Below are 11,795 nucleotides of genomic sequence, written 5' to 3' on the forward strand. Positions count from 1 at the left end.
TCAAGAAATTATTTAATGCACTATATTAATTTTGTATATAGAGTCACTTACCCAAATGCAATTTAAAAAAGATAAAAAGATTATTAAGTGTTCATTAATTAATAACTAATTCTTTTAGGACACTTTTTTATCTTTCTAATTTATTTATTTAATTTTTAGGTTGAATGAGTTTTTTTGCACGGTTCTAATTGCGTTTCGAGCCAACTGTTGAAGCATCCTTATAATAAAATGAATTTGTATTTTGATCAATAACCACTTAATTACTGCAATTTGTAGTAAAGAATTACACATTTATCTTTTTAAGTTCGAGTAACATGAATGGATATCAATTACATAGTATTGCAGTATGAATCATCATTAAATATACTGTGAAATAACGATATTATAAAAATACACTTATAGTCATTTTTTACTGCATAAAATACGGAACATAGGGGAACATGAAATAGTTAGTCCACAAAAAGTAATATTTTTTTACATTTTTAGTCCTCAACTTTAAAGGGGTTCATGTGAATGGAGAATTTCCCATCAGGACTTTTCATTTTTTAAAAGTACAAATCGTAAACTGGGCCCAACATTGTTTTTTCTGTATGTTTTTTTATATTTTCTTTTAAATCGACCCAGTTGGAGATCACAAGTGGATGAAGGGATCAAGGAACTATTTTTATTTATTATGTTACACTATTTTCATTATGGATTCCATATAATATGTATTTTAAATTAGAGATGAACCAATGAGTCTTACATTTCTTATCCTGGGGCCAAATCAAAGGAAGGAGTAGGTTTATTCTTTACTACGCTACATCCCCAGTAGTCCATGGGGGTGGGGGAGGTAGAGAAAAAAGAGAAGGATGACTAATAGGTAGAGATGAAAATGTTTGTTATGAAAAAAACAACGTTTAAAAATTAGAAAAGAAAAAAACTTTTCTTAATTATTTAATAGGTCGTCGAGGTGTTAACTTTTCCCTCTAAAGAAAGGATTTTTTCTTATCTTTGGTGCAAGTTGTTTAAAAAATGCATAATGACATGAATTTATCACTATAATATTTTGCATACACAAATACTATTTTAAATGTAGAAGGTACATCTCTTTATAGCAGTAATTCGTTTTTTCGCCCAAACCCATATAATAGGTAGTTGATATTAAAAAAGAGTCTTTAGTGAGTAGTACCATAGATCTCCCCCCCCCCCCCAGGCCTTCTCTTTTTCCTTACAAAATGTCTACTCTTCTGATATTAGTGATTCACTGACCACTTTTTTGTTCTGACAATTGGACTGTAAAACTGCAAAAAATGGAACAAAAACAGTATATGCTCAATTTAATAAAATTGGATCCCCTGATTCAAATATGGCCTTATTTTTTCTCTCAGAGCCTCTTGGCTGTCAGAAAAAGGCAAAAAGGCTTCAGCGTTAAAGATAGGTATAAATTATGTGAATATATTTAAAAGCCGAATGTTAAAAATTCTAAAATCATTTTTAAAATGTCCGCATCATACTTATAACTGGAGTTATCTGTGTTTAAATTGGAAAATATGTGTGTTTTTTTATTCCGAGGCTCATAGCTTCCAAGCAATTAGATTCAAAAAGTGTAGAAGTATATCGTTGAATAACTGAAAATATGAAATTTAATCTAAAAAAAAGAGCCTCCCTAAAAACCCTCTAGATATTGTTGTTAATTTGAGATAAGACCACGACAATATTTCAAGGATAAAACTCATTTTTGATTTGATTTCATAATTAAAGTCCATATATATTGTATCCCCCAACTAGAACAGATAGAAACAAAGAGAGAGCAAAATAAATAGAATTTGCTCCGAGAACTCTCTTGAATGTCCGTTTTTTGGAATGCCTCACTCACTACGGGTATGCAACGAGTCATCTTGTGTCAATGGAGCTTGAAATAATTTATTTATACAGGTTGAGACATGAGGCTTAATGTTATAGCAAATTGTATAAAATATCTTTTCTTTTTATATCTCTTCTAGCTGGAGCATACAACAAATACTAATGGACTTTAAATGATGAACTCCTATCTACTTTTGGTGTAATTTAAAAAAAATGTAAAATAACAGTATAAATTTATGTTAAATATTTTACATCCATTAACGTTCTATAAAATGGTGAAGGTTCTTCTCTCCATAATAATAATATATTTTATTTCTTCAAAATTATGTAAAAGGTAGTAACAAGGTTCTTAATTCAGTTTAGTATTGCTCTCACGCTCTACAAAATGATCATTCCTATTCATACAGTATCAAAGGAAAATATAATTTTTTAGTAAAGTTCTGCTGTTTGAAACAGTATTTGCTTCGTCGGGCCTCATTTATTATTGATGCATATGCTGCAAATTGTGAAGCATAAATCGTAGTAAATTAAACCTAGTGAATCTTCCGTATGTATTTAACATTTAATTAATCAAATTATATATAACTCGATATTTAAAAATAAAGTGGAAGATAGACCAGGAAAACAAATTTACCTGAGATTTACCTTTGAAGTAAAAAATAGTATTTACTATGTAATCTTTATACAATATAAATATGTGGACCCCAGCTTTGAATATTTTCTATAAAAACTCAGTTTTAAATTTAATAAGTTAATATTTCGTTAAAATGATGATGATCAATTATCCCAAGGCAGTTCTTCTTTTCTTTTTATTTCTACGAAGTCAGGCCTAAATTACCTTTTTGAATTTTGTCATTTTTGTTTCTTTGTTTGTTATAATGTTTAATTGTTCTCCACCAAATGGCCGATGGGAGCCTATTCAGAATTGTCACTCGAACAAAGGATTGAAAATATCAAATTTTACTCCTTGTGCTTTGGTCAGCCATATATTTTATAGAAATCTATAAGCGAAGACTCAAGCCACAAATGGGGGTAGGAGAAGTGAGAAATTACTACAATAATATAACATAAATCCATAAGTCCATTGGTCATATTAGCATAAAAATAATACGCATTTATTATATTCAAATAGTCGAATGTATATCTATACGTAATAAAGAGGCCTGCGATAAGCTTGATATTGAATTTAATTATTTCATAAAAACTGTGATTTATGAATTTTACTGGCCATATTTGTTAAAATAGTTATATGTTTGACTATTTAAACCTTATAAATACTTTTTTCGATAAAAATATGACAAATAGTTAACAAGCGGCGTTTGGAACTTATGCATGTAATTTTTCAGGTCTTCTACACTTCTTGTAGGCCTTGGATACAGGTTTCTATTATTAAATGGCTTGAACCGGCTTTAGACATGTATTTGTGGTGGAGTTTGTAAAAATAATATCATTTATTATATAGCTATTTGTACAGTAAACCATTAACAGTAAAAATAGCCCACCTATCTGAGAGACGCCTCATTTAATAATTCAATATTAAAATATGATTAAATCATTTCTGAAAATTCAGGGTTAGAATTCTGTGTTGTCTTCAAATTGTAATACAAATATTCATTCGATTGAAAAAGGGTTTTCATTTACTTTATACTTGCATATGAAATTAGGCTGGTCAGTCAGCCAATATGGTACATAAAACTGTTTTATTTTATAAGTATTTTATAAAACATGATATATTTATATAGTCTATCTTTATTAAATAAGGTACGATTCTTTATACATTATCCTTCATCTTTTAAATAAAAAGGGGTAGAACAGCAAGCGTTCAGTATTAATTAATGTCTATTTCCTCATTACTATGAAAAGGTTTAGTGATTTTTTTAATATTTTGTTTTTGCCGTCCTTATTAAATAATGTGATGAAGATTTTAGATCACATTGTTGTGTGATTTAGGAGCCTGGCTTTTAAGCTGGCCAAGGTTTAAAAAAATAGAAAACACCTCTTTAGGATGTCAAGAAGTAGATGGCATAATTTAAAGAGGGATGCACAGTTCTTGCTAAGTTTGGACAATAATAAAGGAGGATCCCACAAAGTCGACAATTTGACCCGCTAACGACTTCTCTGTAGTTTCTAGGACCATCAAGAGTACTATAAAACACAACTTGGGATTAGTTTTTTATGCACGAGGATCCTATGCCACTATTTGAAAGATGGCATAAAAGTCAGGAGGATCGAGAGGGCAACAAAATCTTCACATTGATTAAGGCAAATGGGTCAATCATGAAAATTTTCTTGGACAGGTATATTTTCACAGTTGATCAATTTCACAGCCACCGGAATGAGCTGGTTTCCAGAAACGAAAGAAGAGGTCCAAGGGGCTAGTCACACCAAATATAAGGCTCAAACAATTGTCCTTGGTGTTGTGGCCTCTGATGGGAAGAAGATGCCCCTGTTCTTTTTCAAGGTTGGACAGAAAATCGACCTGGAGGCCTACTATAAAGTGTTTAGGTTGAAGAACAACTAACTGGAGGGTAACTACATGTGTAGACAGGATGGCTTTACCTCGCACATGTCTACCAAGTGCCTAAATTTTTGCACATATAACTTGGGTTGATTCTGATCGAAAGAGTTATAGCACCCTTCCTTCCCAGATTTTAACCCACTCAACTTTTCGATATGGGGCACTTTGGCACCAACAGGACCTCAAATCCAAATGTGGACTCACTGAAGTTCTCCAAAGTGGCTGCATGGGATAATTTGTGAAATGAGTTTGTCATCCACTACTGCATGACCTTAAGGCAACGTGTATGGCTGTGATTGATAATGGAGGTGGCCATATTAAGTGAAAAAAGGTCTGTAAAAACTTTGTCTACATGTTTTGTGAACTTTATTTTATTGACTGTTATAAAAAAAATAAAAAATAAATCATTGATGAATTTCTAAGTCTAATTATTGCTACCCTACCCTGCAAAGGTTTGAGTTTGTGTATATAGTATATTCGCTATTTAAGTATACTTTCCTTTTTTCTAGTAATGCTTGATTGCCCATAAGTACAGTTTGTTGAAAAAAGCACAAAAATTACCTACTATTAACAATAGGCCATACCTTAAAATCTAAAAGGACTTTTCATACTTAATTTGAAAGAACATAAATATATATATTTCAAATGATGATAAAATGTGGTCGAACCCGATCACACTAGGACCCAAAATTTAATTTTAACCTTTATATTTAAAACTCGATTTATGAAAAGTTACATTGAGTATAACTTTTGATAGCCCTAGTTTAAATAATTCATAACATATAAAAAATTCCATCTATTGCTTATGACGATAAAAGTTGTATATTATAACTATACATAATTTGATTATGGTGTAGAACTTCAAAGCCCATAAAACAAAGTGTTTTGTTATAGCATAAAGTAGGATTTAATTTGACTGAAATATTTATGGAATCATTATTTTAATTATATTATTTTAGACGATCAAATAATTACGTGCTACAAATTAACTCATAAATCAATCGTAGGTACCATAATAAAAAACCCAAAATGTAATTACAATTAATGGAAATTATAATTAGTTAATGCATAAACAAGTATATTTAAATATTTAATCAGTGATATCTGCTTCATTAGTCAGAACTAAATTACTATGATTTTTTAAAAATTGAATAACTTCCATGTTTTTTAATATCAATACAGATTTGTGGCCTGAACACAGAAATAAGACGAATGATTTTCTTGAAACGAAGCCTGTATTACATTTATATTCTTTGACAAATTATCGTCAACTATGTAAACAAATTCTTCTTCTTAATTCTTTAGAGGTGTTCCAAATTGAGTTTAAAGTAACCAAAATCATAATAGAATAATTAGAAATTGAAATAAAGAAATTAGAAATAAAGATTTGAAACTGTATTTAAAATTCTTGGGTATATTAATGAATCCTACAAATTTGAAGTCAAAGACAATATTTGACTCCAATATTTAGATGAAATACAGGTGTAAAATCTAAACACTTTGAATTTTATTCTTCAACAAGATATAATTTATTAATTACCAATAGAATATCAATAAAATTGATATTATAATATAGCAATATCATTCATTGCTGGAATGAAAAGTTGCATCTTCACCCTCACAAAGCTCTTTCCACCAACTTTTTTGATAGTTCTCTAGACAGTCTGGTGTGAAGCCATGAGATTTCTTGTATAGTCACTCATGGACTTGAGGGGTTGGCCTGGGCTATTTTTTTAAGTCCTCCGGGTCCAGTTTGTTCTTTTTGACAGAGCCCTTCTTCCTCTAAAACCGTTTCGGAGGATTTGCTGACGGCATAGACAGTGGACCTGGAGACAGCCAACTGCTCGGAGTGAGCATACGGAAATTGTTTGATCCCGTAAAAGTGTCATTTTATTGACTTGTTTTTCAAGTAATCGTTTATGTTTTAATTTATCGAAATATGAAATATTTAAAACACTCAGCCTTCATTAATTATTGAATTTGTAAGTGTTCAGATTTCATTGGTCAACCCAACAAATTAACAAATCATATATAAAGTTACATAATTCCTTCTATTTATATGTACATGTGTCTAAATATAGATTTAATTTTGTTACGAACAATCAACTAATTTTATGATGAATATCAAATTTATCTCTGCTCAATTCAACTTTAAGTTAAATATATTGTCACAATTGTAATGAAACAGTAACTATAAAATTAAACATTTTCAAAGAATGTATTTGAAAAATTTAAAACTTAATATTGTTGAAAATATTTGTCTGCCACATATTGACATAGCTATTAAATTTTGACTAAGTAGGGATGAATTTATCTTTAAAAAATCAATAAAATAAAATAAATAATGTTTTTTGAAATTTTGGGAAAAAGATAATCCCACTGTTGAAATAAACGGTATATATTCCAAATATATCATTGATGCGCAGTTTATCTCTAGGTTGGTTCAGACCAGAAAATATATCCAAGGGTCAAATTATACAATAGTGACATCATCAGGCGTTTACAGGATTTTATATGAGTGAATGGGTAAAACCAAAACTACAATTTTTTTATATTAATGCAAATTCGAGATTTCACTTTTGTTTTTATGAGACAAAAACTTTTTTGGGAAAAAGTTTTTTTTCTTTTTTAAAGAACAAAAAAAAAAATGTATCTGGCGGCATAAGTCGGGCTGTATATTTTTAACCTAAAAATTGTATAAACTTATTCATAACTTAGTAGTTGTTAATTTTTTACGCTTTTAATGTTATATTTATTAATAAACATATGTGTTTCCATTCCAGAGTTCTTGAGTCTCCCACAATGGCATAGTAACATAAAAAAATTCAGTTTCTTATGTTTCTATACCACACATAGAATTTATCAAACATTTATTAAAGAAAGAAACAGTAACATTGAATTAAATATGATAATCTTTGTTGTAAATTAACACTGAACGAAACAGTTGATAGTGACAGATTATTTTATTTTTGTAACAAGTTAATAAACAAGTAATAATGGGGTTTTGATAGAGGAAAATCACAGTTTATCGATTAGAAAAGTAAAAACAATAGATACTCTTTTTTTTTCCATTTTTTAATAGGATGTCATGGTGTTTAAATATCTCTCTGGATAATAAATTACTTCCGATCTTTGGTGTAAATTGTTTTAAAAATGCAAAATAAAATATTTGTATTTAAATATAGTTATCATATTTTCTTCGTTGAAATGATATTTTAAATTCCAATGCTTCTCCTTTTTATAGGAGTTATTCATTATCTTCCCACGCAATTACTTTTTTTTTGTTCTATCCCAAAAATTTATCCTGATATATTTGATAGGGGTATGTTAAATTGCATTTCAAAAAGGAAAGTCATTATGACTAAAAAGCCTTATGGACAATTTTGTTAATAAACTTCTTAATTTTAAATACATTGAAATATTAGGTATTTGATATATTTGTATGGAAAAAAATACTAAAGTATTTTGTAATTTTGTCAAATTTTCTAAAGCACTCCAATTCCGTAAAATATTGCAGGTCGGGTTACAAAATTCAAAAATCCTGGATTGACAGACTCAAAAACCCCAACCTACCTATCACTAAAATCTACGCATTTTAACTTTTACAGCGTTTTTTCTATAACGTCCAAATTGTAAAATAACAGAAGGTTTATAATTGATATTTTAACAACAAAAAATGGAAATTTTTTTAACAAATTTTGATGAATTTTTATCAAATGACTTTAGGAATAAAAAACCCTAACATGTAAAAACATTACCTCCATTTAATACTAGTTTATGCTAACGATAAGAACTTAAATAAGAATTAAATTAAAGTAAAAGGTAATAAAACCCTCTAGGATATGGCTAAATATGTAAAGTAATTATCTTTTTCGATCGATTATGGACGAGAAATGTAGAATAATTAGCGAAAAGATTTTATTCTTTCCATTGTGATTGTTGATTTATAGTCTACAATATGTTGATAACATTGTATAACGAGGAATCAACTTATTTTAAATACTAAGGTATAATATATTATAAAACTAGCCTTCAGAGGGATACATTTTTGCTAGAAATTACAGTCAAAGTCCTTATATATTAGTGCTAAGTTGATATCCTACAGGATGAGGACTCAAACATGGGGAAAATTTTAAAAACTGTTTTTACTTCTACATTTTTATAGCAAACTTTTGAAGTTAAAGTTAACAATTCAACAATTTTCCACGCTTTTTTTAAATCTTTATTTAGACAGAAAATAATTTATAAAAAATTAAAACTATCTAAAATTTTCTTTTGAAGATGTATTTACAAAAATATCGTTAAACATTCTAGTTTTAAAATTTCTTCATTAAATTAAGGCTTTCAAACATAAAATATTCATATATCTATTTTAAAAACATTAGCATCTAAAATCAATAAAATACAAACATTAGCATCTAAAATCAATAAAATACAAACATTAGCATCTAAAATCAATAAAATACAAACATTAGCATCTAAAATCAATAAAATACAAACATTAGCATCTAAAATCAATAAAATACAAACATAAAATATTGATAACAAATTTGTTTTTAAACCAACAACTAGCTCGTCTTTTTTTTAATGCTCTTTTTAAAAAGTTTGAGTATCTTCTGCAAAGTCCAAAAATGTCTAGATGCGTTTGATGAATGATATCTAATAATATCAGAGGCATAGTCCCAAGTTCCCTCGCCCTAGCTATCTTGAACCTGAACGCTCCATATCTTGCCACCGCCGAAATTAAAATAGCACAAGTATCCTCTGAAACCACGGGGTCTCCTGCACTTATATTCTTAGCTAGGTAACTCCTTACAATTAATAAAGCATTTCCTATCACTCTAGCTTCAGGAGTAACTTTTTTTCTTTTTTGATGACATGCCGAATAGAATTATCGCCTTTATTATTTTAACTTTATTGTCTTCCAGACCTTTCTGGTTTAAACTAATAAATGATCTCAGAATATATCGTTGTGGACATTCTGATTAAGCGTGTCTAATCGTATTGAATAATTTACCAGGATCTTTAAATGGCGTGTTGAAAAACAAAATTCTTGTGGCTATCTGAAATTGAGCTGAGAATTTCTTCCCTCAGCAATTCGGGAAGTCAAAGTACAAGATAGATTTTGTTCCCTAATCCTCTTTTGAATTAGAAAAATTCATTTTCAAATGCTATGGGACGGTTACATTATATAGGTTAGCATGCCTAATGAGAGGAAATTTAAACTTCCCGGTAAAAAAAATAGAGTGAACACCAATATCATTTATTGTTAGCTGATTTTTTGTAAGTACCTCCCAATCCAAAGAAACAGGGTCACGTATATTCTTAAAAAAATGTTTCTTTCCAAGATTCTTATGAGTCATATCTACAGTCGTTCCACAATCGTGAGTGGGAGTCGCTTTCCCAAGAACCCTTTGTGTTGCAGCGAGCATAGGGGAAAAATCGTCGATATATCGATTTATAAGATCAGTTCCAAGTATAACATATTCATAGTATAGACTTGATGTTATCACATATATCCACTCGATTTTGGGATTCTTTGTTATATCAACAAAAACATTGGAATAAATTTTGTGATTATGTCCACAAAAGATTTGACCCCACCACCCAATAGATTTCTTGGTCTCTTTAAAGCAGAAATGTAATTCCGATGGAAAAAATTATTTAACCAAAACTTTTCCTCCAATATGGCATCCTTCGCCAATACTGGTAAAGAGATAGCATTGGACAAAACATTTGGATTGACAAAAGTGTTATAAAGGTCTATTCTTTTTTAAGGTTGAAATTGCACCAGCCTTTGATAAAATTATTGACTCTCGTTTTTAGTTCCACACTTTTTATTCCATATCTCCTTCTCCATTCTAAATAATGGTTTCAATACAGGGATGAACAGAGGCCACAGCTGGTCTTAATGAAGACCGGGGACATGTTGTTCTACACCTCCATGATCACAGCCTTCAATGCATCGACTTTGGTGTGTAAAGTCTTGTTCGTCTTGTCCTCCAAAACGCACCAAATAGTGAAGTCCAGGGGCTTTACGTCGAGTGAGAACGAAAGCCAAAATTCTACAAGTCATAACATGCTCTTCATCCATAGCAAAACACAGTCCCTGAGGATCTTGCAGTAGATGTCTGTGTTGACTTTTTGTTGACCTTGAAGAAGTAGGACCGAGATCTGAGCTGGATATTAGTTCCCGAAGATTCGCTGGACCTGAGCTCTTGATTCAGCTTAGGAGCTATCATTTCACTATGAAAATCTTTTTCTCAAGGATTGACTTGTATATGGAGGAGTTGGCACAGTTTCACACATTTTGCTTGTTTCTTGAACATTTTTGATCTCATAAAAACAAAAATGAAGCTTTTTGTTAGCTCTTTCGTGTGGCGCCATGTACAAAATTGTCAGACTTTTAGAAATGAGGATTCTAATTTTTTAACTCTAACCCTGTATAGTTTACTATTTTCTCTTAATATTAATGAAAAGGGTTACAGTTGCTATAAAACTTGAATATTTATTTAAACTTCTAAATAAAAACTTGATGAAAATTCATCAAATGGCTTTAAGAATATTAATTCAAAAAAATTAATAAATAAATAAAACGTTAACATCTGGAATGAATAGTATTTTATGCCAATGAAAAACACTGACATATATGAATTAAATCAATTACAATAAAAAAAATGATGGATCCAATAAGGACAAGAAAATTAGGATTTGCTGATAAACATATATTATTCTTTCCATTGTAATAATTAATTTTTGGTAATAAGTTTATTAACGATAAAATAACATCAGTGAAACGCATAGGTATATTAAGATTTAAATATCTTTATTTTAGCTTAGTAAAAATACTCATTCATTTATACAAAAATAAAAAGGAAGAGACAAGAAAAAGAATATAAGGTACTATGATTAATATTATCTAAATAAGTCGAACTCCTACACTACTCCCCCTAGACGACAAAGTGAGAAAAGAGATCGTCTAGTTAGTAATACACAATAAACTCCGTCATAAAAACATTGATAAATAAACAAATAGATAATTCTCCAGTAGTAGATCTTGTGCATCTTATAGTCAGAGAAGGTGGAAGGATACTTTGAACTCCAAATGCTGGTCGAAGTCCATCCATCGAGACATTGTCAGTTCTTGATCCAAAGTCAAATTTATAGTAACGATAATGCCTCTCAATCACTGAGGTGTTGCATGTTTATTTATGTATATTAAGTTGCGTTACATTTTTATGCATAGTCATTTCGTATATATTATCTTGTTTATAATATAATAAAGAAGTAACTCAATAGGTGAAGAAGTGAAGAATTATTCCTAAGTGCAAGAACATAGTAACTGCAATTAATTACATATCAATCACCTTCAACGGATCAAGAAAGTTGGAGAAAGAGACTATATGATGGGTTTATTTTTAACAAAAACGAA

The sequence above is a fragment of the Lepeophtheirus salmonis genome, chromosome 7 (assembly GCF_016086655.4).
Source record: "Lepeophtheirus salmonis chromosome 7, UVic_Lsal_1.4, whole genome shotgun sequence".
NCBI lineage: Eukaryota > Metazoa > Arthropoda > Copepoda > Siphonostomatoida > Caligidae > Lepeophtheirus > Lepeophtheirus salmonis.